Here is a 13,052-nt window from a genome sequence, read left to right as displayed (position 1 = left end):
CTGGGATGTCGGGCCTACACAAGACTATTTTCAACAGATATATTTTTGTGTCACAACATTCAGGAGACACTACTGTTTTTCTTTACGGAAAAAACGACCAAAAGCTGAATAATAGAGATTTTTTACCGTGGGATGGCAAAACCACAGTTATTGTTTACTGGGGTATACCACACTTTTTTAAATAGAGATATTTGCGGCTGAACAGTGAGCGACACACTCAAACTGCTTTTTTTTTAGATACCAAAGGCCCAAAACTGGATAGTACAGCGATTTGACCGTGGAACTGCGAAACCACACTGGGATGTCGGGCCTACTCAAGACTATTTTAAACACATATGTTTTTGTGTCACAACAGTCAGGAGACACTACTGTTTTTCTTTACGGAAAAAACGACCAAAAGCTGAATAATAGAGATTTTTTACCGTGGGATGGCAAAACCACAGTTATTGTTTACTGGGGTATACCACACTTTTTTAAATAGAGATATTTGCGGCTGAACAGTGAGCGACACACTCAAACTGCTTTTTTTTTAGATACCAAAGGCCCAAAACTGGATAGTACAGCGATTTGACCGTGGAACTGCGAAACCACACTGGGATGTCGGGCCTACTCAAGACTATTTTAAACACATATGTTTTTGTGTCACAACAGTCAGGAGACACTACTGTTTTTCTTTACGGAAAAAACTACCAAAAGCTGAATAATAGAGATTTTTTACCGTGGGATGGAAAAACCACAGTTATTGTTTACTGGGGTATACCACACTTTTTTAAATAGAGATATTTGCGGCTGAACAGTGAGCGACACACTCAAACTGCTTTTTTTTTTAGATACCAAAGGCCCAAAACTGGATAGTACAGCGATTTGACCCGTGGACCTGAGAAACCACACTGGGATGTCAGGCCTACACAAGACTATTTTCAAGAGATATATTTTTGTGTCACAACAGTCAGGAGACACTAATGTTTTTCTTTACGGAAAAAACTACAAAAAGCTGAATAATAGAGATTTTTTACCGTGGGATGGCAAAACCACAGTTATTGTTTACTGGGGTATACCACACTTTTTTACATAGAGATATTTGCGGCTGAACAGTGAGCGACACACTCAAACTGCTTTTTTTTTAGATACCAAAGGCCCAAAACTGAATAGTACAGCGATTTGACCAGTGGAACTGCGAAACCACACTGGGATGTCGGGCCTACACAAGACTATTTTCAACAGATATATTATTGTGTCACAACAGTCAGGAGACACTACTGTTTTTCTTTACGGAAAAAACTACGAAAAGCTGAAAAATAGAGATTTTTTACCGTGGGATGGAAAAACCACAGTTATTGTTTACTGGGGTATACCACACTTTTTTAAATAGAGATATTTGCGGCTGAACAGTGAGCGACACAGTCAAACTGCTTTTTTTTTTAGATACCAAAGGACCAAAACTGGATAGTACAGCGATTTGACCAGTGGAACTGCGAAACCACACTGGGATGTCGGGCCTACACAAGACTATTTTCAACAGATATATTTTTGTGTCACAACAGTCAGGAGACACTACTGTCTTTCTTTACAGAAAAGACTACCAAAAGCTGAATAATAGAGATTTTTTACCGTGGGATGGCAAAACCACAGTTATTGTTTACTGGGTTATACCACACTTTTTTAAATAGAGATATTTGCGGCTGAACAGTGAGCGACACACTCAAACTGCTTTTTTTTTAGATACCAAAGGCCCAAAACTGGATAGTACAGCGATTTGACCCGTGGAACTGTGAAACCACACTGGGATGTCGGGCCTACACAAGACTATTTTCAACAGATATATTTTTGTGTCACAACAGTCAGGAGACACTACTGATTTTCTTTATGGAAAAAACTAACAAAAGCTGAATAATAGAGATTTTTTACCGTGGGATGGCAAAACCACTGTTATTGTTTACTGGGGTATACCACACTTTTTTAAATAGAGATATTTGCGGCTGAACAGTGAGCGACACACTCAAACTGCTTTTTTTTTAGATACCAAAGGTCCAAAACTGGATAGTACAGCGATTTGACCCGTGGAACTGCGAAATCACACTGGGATGTCGGGCCTACACAAGACTATTTTCAACAGATATATTTTTGTGTCCCAACAGTCAGGAGACACTACTGTTTTTCTTTACGGAAAAAACTACCAAAAGCTGAATAATAGAGATTTTTTACTGTGGAATGGAAAAACCACAGTTATTGTTTACTGGGGTATACCACACTTTTTTAAATAGAGATATTTGCGGCTGAACAGTGTGTGACACACTCAAACTGCTTTTTTTTTAGATACCAAAGGCCCAAAACTGGATAGTACAGCGATTTGACCTGTGGAAGTGCGAAACCACACTGGGATGTCGGGCCTACACAAGGCTATTTTCAACAGATATATTTTTGTGTCACAACAGTCAGGAGACACTACTGTTTTTCTTTACGGAAAAAATTACCAAAAGCTGAATAATAAAGATTTTTTACCGTGGGATGGCAAAACCACAGTTATTGTTCATTTGGGTATACCACACTTTTTTAAATAGAGATATTTGCGGCTGAACAGTGAGCGACACACTCAAACTGCTTTTTTTTTAGATACCAAAGGCCCAAAACTGGATAGTACAGCGATTTGACCCGTGGAACTGCGAAACCACACTGGGATGTCGGGCCTACACAAGACTATTTTCAACAGATATATTTTTGTGTCACAACAGTCAGGAGACATTACTGTTTTTCTTCATGGAAAAAACTACCAAGAGCTGAATAATAGAGATTTTTTACCGTGGGATGGCAAAACCACAGTAATTGTTTACTGTGGTACACCACACTTTTTTAAATAGAGATATTTGCGGCTGAACAGTGAGCGACACACTCAAGCTGCCTTTTTTTTAGATACCAAAGGCCCAAAACTGGATAGTACAGCGATTTGACCCGTGGAACTCCGAAACCACACTGGGATGTCGGGCCTACTCAAGACTATTTTAAACAGATATGTTTTTGTGTCACAACAGTCAGGAGACACTACTGTTTTTCTTTACGGAAAAAACTACCAAAAGCTGAATAATAGAGATTTTTTACCGTGGGATGGCAAAACCACAGTTATTGTTTACTGGGGTATACCACACTTTTTTAAATAGAGATATTTGCGGCGGAACAGTGAGCGACACACTCAAACTGCTTTTTTTTAGATCCCAAAGGCCCAAAACTGGATAGTACAGCGATTTGACCCGTGGAACTGCGAAACCACACTGGGATGTCGGGCCTACACAAAACTATTTTCAACAGATATATTTTTGTGTCACAACAGTCAGGAGACACTACTGTTTTTCTTTACGGAAAAAACTACCAAAAGCTGAATAATAGAGTTTTTTTACCGTGGGATGGCAAAACCACAGTTATTGTTTACTGGGGTATACCACACTTTTTTAAATAGAGATATTTCGGCTGAACAGTGAGCGACACACTCAAACTGCTTTTTTTTTAGATACCAAAGGCCCAAAACTGGATAGTACAGCGATTTGCCCCGTGGAACTGCGAAACCACACTGGGATGTCGGGCCTACGCAACACTATTTTCAACAGATATATTTTTGTGTCACAACAGTCAGGAGACACTACTGTTTTTCTTTACGGAAAAAACTATCAAACGCTAAATAATAGAGATTTTTTACCATGGGATGGCAAAACCACAGTTATTGTTTACTGGAGTATACCACAATTTTAAATAGAGATATTTGCGGCTGAACAGAGAGTGACACATTCAAACTGCTTTTTTTTTAGATACCATCGGCCCAAAACTGGATAGTACAGCAATTTGACCCGTGGAACTGCAAAACCACACTGGGATGTCCGGCCTACACAAGATTATTTTCAACAGATATATTTTTGTGTCACAAAAGTCAGGAGACACTACTGTTTTTCTTTACGGAAAAAACTACCAAAAGCTGAATAATAGAGATTTTTTACCGTGGGATGGCAAAACCACAGTTATTGTTTACTGGGGTATACCACACTTTTTTAAATAGAGATATTTGCGGCTGAACAATGAGGGACACACTCAAACTGCTTTTTTTTAGATATCAAAGGCCGAAAACTGGATAGTGCAGCGATTAGACCCGTGGAGCTGCGAAACCACACTGGGATGTCAGGCCTACACAAGAATATTTTCAACAGATATATTTTTGTGTCACAACAGTCGGGAGACACTACTGTTTTTCTTTACGGAAAAAACTACCAAAAGCTGAATAATAGAGATTTTTTACCGTGGGATGGCAAAACCACAGTTATTGTTTACTGGGGTATACCACACTTTTTTAAATAGAGATATTTGCGGCTGAACAGTGAGCGACACACTCAAACTGCTTTTTTTTTTAGATACCAAAGGCCCAAAACTGGATAGTACAACGATTTGACCCGTGGAACTGCGAAACCACACTGGGATGTCGGGCCTACACAAGACTATTTTCAACAGATATATTTTTGTGTCACAACAGTCGGGAGACACTACTGTTTTTCTTTACGGAAAAAACTACCAAAAGCTGAATAATAGAGATTTTTTACCGTGGGATGGCAAAACCACAGTTATTGTTTACTGGGGTATACCACACTTTTTTAAATAGAGATATTTGCGGCTGAACAATGAGGGACACACTCAAACTGCTTTTTTTTAGATATCAAAGGCCCAAAACTGGATAGTACAGCGATTTGACCCGTGGAACTGCGAAACCACACTGGGATGTCGGGCCTACACAAGACTATTTTCAACAGATATATTTTTGTGTCACAACAGTCAGGAGACATTACTGTTTTTCTTCATGGAAAAAACTACCAAGAGCTGAATAGTAGAGATTTTTTACCGTGGGATGGCAAAACCACAGTAATTGTTTACTGGGTTATAACACACTTTTTTAAATAGAGATATTTGCGGCTGAAAATTGAGAGACACACTCAAGCTGCCTTTTTTTTAGATACCAAAGGCCCAAAACTGGATAGTACAGCGATTTGACCCGTGGAACTGCGAAACCACACTGGGATGTCGGGCCTACACAAGACTATTTTCAACAGATATATTTTTGTGTCACAACAGTCAGGAGACACTAATGTTTTTCTTTACGGAAAAAACTACCAAAAGCTGAATAATAGAGATTTTTTTACCGTGGGATGGCAAAACCACAGTTATTGTTTACTGGGGTATACCACACTTTTTTAAATAGAGATATTTGCGGCTGAACAGTGAGCGACACACTCAAACTGCTGTTTTTTTAGATACCAAAGGCCCAAAACTGGATAGTACAGCGATTTGACCGTCGAACTGCGAAACCACACTGGGATGTCGGGCCTACTCAAGACTACTTTAAACAGATATGTTTTTGTGTCACAACAGTCAGGAGACACTACTGTTTTTCTTTACGGAAAAAACTACCAAAAGCTGAATAATAGAGATTTTTTACCGTGGGATGGCAAAACCACAGTTATTGTTTACTGGGGTATACCACACTTTTTTAAATGGAGATATTTGCGGCTGAACAGTGAGCGACACACTCAAACTGCTTTTTTTTAGATCCCAAAGGCCCAAAACTGCATAGTACAGCGATTTGACCCGTGGAACTGCGAAACCACACTGGGATGTCGGGCCTACACAAAACTATTTTCAACAGATATATTTTTGTGTCACAACAGTCAGGAGACGCTAATGTTTTTCTTTACGGAAAAAACTACCAAAAGCTGAATAATAGAGATTTTTTTACCGTGGGATGGCAAAACCACAGTTATTGTTTACTGGGGTATACCACACTTTTTAAATAGAGATATTTGCGGCTGAACAGTGAGCGACACACTCAAACTGCTTTTTTTTTAGATACCAAAGGCCCAAAACTGGATAGTAAAGCGATTTGACCGTGGAACTGCAAAACCACACAGGGATGTCGGGCCTACACAAGACTATTTTCAACAGATATATTTTTGTGTTACAACAGTCAGGAGACACTACTGTTTTTCTTTACGGAAAAAACTACCAAAAGCTGAATAATAGAGTTTTTTTACCGTGGGATGGCAAAACCACAGTTATTGTTTACTGGGGTATACCACACTTTTTTAAATAGAGATATTTCGGCTGAACAGTGAGCGACACACTCAAACTGCTTTTTTTTTAGATACCAAAGGCCCAAAACTGGATAGTACAGCGATTGGACCCGTGGAACTGCGAAACCACACTGGGATGTCGGGCCTACACAAGACTATTTTCAACAGATATATTTTTGTGTCACAACAGTCAGGAGACACTACTGTTTTTCTTTACGGAAAAAACTACCAAAAGCTGAATAATAGAGATTTTTTACCGTGGGATGGCAAAACCACAGTTATTGCTTACTGGGGTATACCACACTTTTTTAAATAGAGATATTTGCGGCTGAACATTGAGCGACATACTGAAACTGCTTTTTTTTTAGATACCAAAGGCCCAAAACTGGATAGTAGAGCGATTTGCCCCGTGGAACTGCGAAACCACACTGGGATGTCGGGCCTGCGCAACACTATTTTCAACAGATATATTTTTGTGTCACAACAGTCAGGAGACACTACTGTTTTTCTTTACGGAAAAAACTATCAAAAGCTAAATAATAGAGATTTTTTACTGTGGGATGGCAAAACCACAGTTATTGTTTACTGGAGTATACCACAATTTTAAATAGAGATATTTGCGGCTGAACAGAGAGTGACACACTCAAACTGCTTTTTTTTTAGATACCATCGGCCCAAAACTGGATAGTACAGCAATTTGACCCGTGGAACTGCAAAACCACACTGGGATGTCCGGCCTACACAAGATTATTTTCAACAGACATATTTTTGTGTCACAACAGTCAGGAGACACTACTGTTTTTCTTTACGGAAAAAACTACCAAAAGCTGAATAATAGAGATTTTTTACCGTGGGATGGCAAAACCCCAGTTATTGTTTACTGGGGTATACCACACTTTTTTAAATAGAGATATTTGCGGCTGAACAGTGAGCGACACACTCAAACTGCTTTTTTTTTTAGATACCAAAGGCCCAAAACTGGATAGTACAGCGATTTGACCCGTGGAACTGCGAAACCACACTGGGATGTCGGGCCTACACAAGACTATTTTCAACAGATGTATTTTTGTGTCACAACAGTCAGGAGACACTACTGTTTTTCTTCACGGAAAAAACTACCAAAAGCTGAATAATAGAGATTTTATACCGTGCGATGGCAAAACCACAGTTATTGTTTACTCGGGTATACCACACTTTTTTAAATAGAGATATTTGCGGCTGAACAGTGAGCGACACACTCAAACTGCTTTTTTTTTAGATACCAAAGGCCCAAAACTGGATAGTAAAGCGATTTGACCGTGGAACTGCAAAACCACACAGGGATGTCGGGCCTACACAAGACTATTTTCAACAGATAAATTTTTGTGTTACAACAGTCAGGAGACACTACTGTTTTTCTTTACGGAAAAAACTACCAAAAGCTGAATAATAGAGTTTTTTTACCGTGGGATGGCAAAACCACAGTTATTGTTTACTGGGGTATACCACACTTTTTTAAATAGAGATATTTCAGCTGAACAGTGAGCGACACACTCAAACTGCTTTTTTTTTAGATACCAAAGGCCCAAAACTGGATAGTACAGCGATTGGACCCGTGGAACTGCGAAACCACACTGGGATGTCGGGCCTACACAAGACTATTTTCAACAGATATATTTTTGTGTCACAACAGTCAGGAGACACTAATGTTTTTCTTTACGGAAAAAACTATCAAAAGCTAAATAATTGAGATTTTTTACCGTGGGATGGCAAAACCACAGTTATTGTTTACTGGAGTATACCACAATTTTAAATAGAGATATTTGCGGCTGAACAGAGAGTGACACACTCAAACTGCTTTTTTTTTAGATACCATCGGCCCAAAACTGGATAGTACAGCAATTTGACCCGTGGAACTGCAAAACCACACTGGGATGTCCGGCCTACACAAGATTATTTTCAACAGATATATTTTTGTGTCACAACAGTCAGGAGACACTACTGTTTTTCTTTACGGAAAAAACTACCAAAAGCTGAATAATAGAGATTTTTTACCGTGGGATGGCAAAACCCCAGTTATTGTTTACTGGGGTATACCACACTTTTTTAAATAGAGATATTTGCGGCTGAACAGTGAGCGACACACTCAAACTGCTTTTTTTTTAGATACCAAAGGCCCAAAACTGGATAGTACAGCGATTTGACCCGTGGAACTGCGAAACCACACTGGGATGTCGGGCCTACACAAGACTATTTTGAACAGATATATTTTTGTGTCACAACAGTCAGGAGACACTACTGTTTTTCTTCACGGAAAAAACTACCAAGAGCTGAATAATAGAGATTTTTTACCGTGGGATGGCAAAACCACAGTTATTGTTTACTCGGGTATACCACACTTTTTTAAATAGAGATATTTGCGGCTGAACAGTGAGCGACACACTCAAACTGCTTTTTTTTTAGATACCAAAGGCCCAAAACTGGATAGTACAGCGATTTGACCCGTGGAACTGCGAAACCACACTGGAATGTCGGGCCTACGCAAGACTATTTTCAACAGATTTATTTTTGTGTCACAACAGTCAGGAGACACTACTGTTTTTCTTTACGGAAAAAACAACCAACAGCTGAATAATAGAGATTTTTTACAGTGGGATGGCAAAACCACAGTTATTGTTTACTGGGGTATACCACACTTTTTTAATTAGAGATATTTGCGGCTGAACAGTGAGCGACACACTCAAACTGCTTTTTTTTTAGATACCAAAGGCGCAAAACTGGATAGTACAGCGATTTGCCCCATGGAACTGCGAAACCACACTGGGATGTCGGGCCTACACAAGACTATTTTCAACAGATATATTTTTGTGTCACAACAGTCAGGAGACACTACTGTTTTTCTTCACGGAAAAAACTACCAAAAGCTGAATAATAGAGATTTTTTACCGTGGGATGGCAAAACCACAGTTATTGTTTACTCGGGTATAACACACTTTTTAAATAGAGATACTTGCGGCTGAACAGTGAGCGACACACTCAATTTGCTTTTTTTTTAGATACCAAAGGCCCAAAACTGGATAGTACAGTGATTTGACCCGTGGAACTGCGAAACCACACTGGGATGTCGGGCCTACACAAGGCTCTTTTCAACAGATATATTTTTGTGTCCCAACAGTCAGGAGACACTACTGTTTTTCTTTACGGAAAAAACTACCAAAAGCTGAATAATAGAGATTTTTTACCGTGGGATGGCAAAACCACAGTTATTGTTTACTGGGGTATTCCACACTTTTTTAAATAGAGATATTTGCGGCTGAACAGTGAGCAACACACTCAAACTGCTTTTTTTTTAGATACCAAAGGCCCAAAACTGGATAGTACAGCGATTTGACCCGTGGAACTACAAAACCACACTGGGATGTCGGGCCTACGCAAGACTATTTTCAACAGATATATTTTTGTGTCACAACAGTCAGGAGACACTACTGTTTTTATTTATGGAAAAAACTACCAAAAGCTGAATAATAGAGATTTTTTACCGTGGGATGGCAAAACCACAGTTATTGTTTACTGGGTATACCACACTTTTTTAATTAGAGATATTTGTGGCTGATCATTGAGAGACACACTCAAACTGCATTTTTTTAGATACCAAAGGTCCAAAACTGGATAGTACAGCGATTTGCCCCATGGAACTGCGAAACCACACTGGGATGTCGGGCCTACACAAGACTATTTTCAACAGATATATTTTTGTGTCACAACAGTCAGGAGACACTACTGTTTTTCTTCACGAAAAAAACTACCAAAAGCTGAATAATAGAGATTTTTTACCGTGGGATGGCAAAACCACAGTTATTGTTTACTGGGGTATACCACACTTTTTTAAATAGAGATATTTGCGGCTGACAGTGAGCGACAAACTCAAACTGCTTTTTTTTTAGATACCAAAGGCCCAAAACTGGATAGTACAGCGATTTGCCCCGTGGAACTGCGAAACCACACTGGGATGTCGGGCCTACACAAGACTATTTTCAACAGATATATTTTTGTGTCACAACAGTCAGGAGACACTACTGTTTTTCTTTACAGAAAAAACTACCAAAAGCAGAATAATAGAGATTTTTTACCGTGGGATGGCAAAACCACAGTTATTGTTTACTGGGATATACCACACTTTTTTAAATAGAGATATTTGCGGCTGAACAGTGAGCGACATACTCAAACTGCTTTTTTTTTAGATACCAAAGGCCCAAAACTGGATAGTACAGCGATTTGCCCCGTGGAACTGCGAAACCACACTGGGATGTCGGGCCTACACAAGACTATTTTCAACAGATATATTTTTGTGTCACAACAGTCAGGAGACACTACTGTTTTTCTTTACGGAAAAAACTACCAAAAGCTAAATAATAGAGATTTTTTACCGTGGGATGGCAAAACCACAGTTATTGTTTACTGGAGTATACCACAATTTTAAATAGAGATATTTGCGGCTGTACAGAGAGTGACACACTCAAACTGCTTTTTTTTTAGATACCATCGGCCCAAAATTGGATAGTACAGCGATTTGACCCGTGGAACTGCGAAACAACACTGGGATGTCGGGCCTACACAAGACTATTTTCAACAAATATATTTTTGTGTCACAACAGTCAGGAGACACTACTGTTTTTCTTCACGGAAAAAACTACCAAAAGGTGAATAATAGAGATTTTTTACCGTGGGATGGCAAAACCACAGTTATTGTTTACTCGGGTATACCACACTTTTTTAAATAGAGATATTTGCGGCTGAACAGTGAGCGACACACTCAAACTGCTTTTTTTTTAGATACCAAAGGCCCAAAACTGGATAGTACAGCGATTTGACCCGTGGAACTGCGAAACCACACTGGAATGTCGGGCCTACACAAGGCTCTTTTCAACAGATATATTTTTGTGTCACAACAGTCAGGAGACACTACTGTTTTTCTTTACGGAAAAAACTACCAAAAGCTGAATAATAGAGATTTTTTACCGTGGGATGGCAAAACCCCAGTTATTGTTTACTGGGGTATACCACACTTTTTTAAATAGAGATATTTGCGGCTGAACAGTGAGCGACACACTCAAACTGCTTTTTTTTTTAGATACCAAAGGCCCAAAACTGGATAGTACAGCGATTTGACCCGTGGAACTGCGAAACCACACTGGGATGTCGGGCATACACAAGACTATTTTCAACAGATATATTTTTGTGTCACAACAGTCAGGAGACACTACTGTTTTTCTTTACGGAAAAAACTACCAAAAGCTGAATAATAGAGTTTTTTTACCGTGGGATGGCAAAACCACAGTTATTGTTTACTGGGGTATACCACACTTTTTTAAATAGAGATATTTCGGCTGAACAGTGAGCGACACACTCAAACTGCTTTTTTTTTAGATACCAAAGGCCCAAAACTGGATAGTACAGCGATTGGACCCGTGGAACTGCGAAACCACACTGGGATGTCGGGCCTACACAAGACTATTTTCAACAGATATATTTTTGTGTCACAACAGTCAGGAGACGCTAATGTTTTTCTTTACGGAAAAAACTACCAAAAGCTGAATAATAGAGATTTTTTACCGTGGGATGGCAAAACCACAGTTATTGCTTACTGGGGTATACCACACTTTTTTAAATAGAGATATTTGCGGCTGAACAGTGAGCGACATACTCAAACTGCTTTTTTTTCAGATACCAAAGGCCCAAAACTGGATAGTACAGCGATTTGCCCCGTGGAACTGCGAAACCACACTGGGATGTCGGGCCTACGCAACACTATTTTCAACAGATATATTTTTGTGTCACAACAGTCAGGAGACACTACTGTTTTTCTTTACAGAAAAAACTATCAAAAGCTAAATAATTGAGATTTTTTACCGTGGGATGGCAAAACCCCAGTTATTGTTTACTGGGGTATACCACACTTTTTTAAATAGAGATATTTGCGGCTGAACAGTGAGCGACACACTCAAACTGCTTTTTTTTTAGATACCAAAGGCCCAAAACTGGATAGTACAGCGATTTGACCCGTGGAACTGCGAAACCACACTGGAATGTCGGGCCTACGCAAGACTATTTTCAACAGATTTATTTTTGTGTCACAACAGTCAGGAGACACTACTGTTTTTCTTTACGGAAAAAACAACCAACAGCTGAATAATAGAGATTTTTTACAGTGGGATGGCAAAACCACAGTTATTGTTTACTGGGGTATACCACACTTTTTTAATTAGAGATATTTGCGGCTGAACAGTGAGCGACACACTCAAACTGCTTTTTTTTTAGATACCAAAGGCGCAAAACTGGATAGTACAGCGATTTGCCCCATGGAACTGCGAAACCACACTGGGATGTCGGGCCTACACAAGACTATTTTCAACAGATATATTTTTGTGTCACAACAGTCAGGAGACACTACTGTTTTTCTTCACGGAAAAAACTACCAAGAGCTGAATAATAGAGATTTTTTACCGTGGGATGGCAAAACCACAGTTATTGTTTACTCGGGTATACCACACTTTTTTAAATAGAGATATTTGCGGCTGAACAGTGAGCGACACACTCAAACTGCTTTTTTTTTAGATACCAAAGGCCCAAAACTGGATAGTACAGCGATTTGACCCGTGGAACTGCGAAACCACACTGGAATGTCGGGCCTACGCAAGACTATTTTCAACAGATTTATTTTTGTGTCACAACAGTCAGGAGACACTACTGTTTTTCTTTACGCAAAAAACAACCAACAGCTGAATAATAGAGATTTTTTACAGTGGGATGGCAAAACCACAGTTATTGTTTACTGGGGTATACCACACTTTTTTAATTAGAGATATTTGCGGCTGAACAGTGTGCGACACACTCAAACTGCTTTTTTTTTAGATACCAAAGGCGCAAAACTGGATAGTACAGCGATTTGCCCCATGGAACTGCGAAACCACACTG

Source organism: Phyllobates terribilis, unplaced genomic scaffold (assembly GCF_046119375.1).
Source record: "Phyllobates terribilis strain yellow unplaced genomic scaffold, ASM4611937v1 Scaffold_12__6_contigs__length_324123572, whole genome shotgun sequence".
NCBI lineage: Eukaryota > Metazoa > Chordata > Amphibia > Anura > Dendrobatidae > Phyllobates > Phyllobates terribilis.
This window is presented reverse-complemented; position numbering follows the sequence as displayed.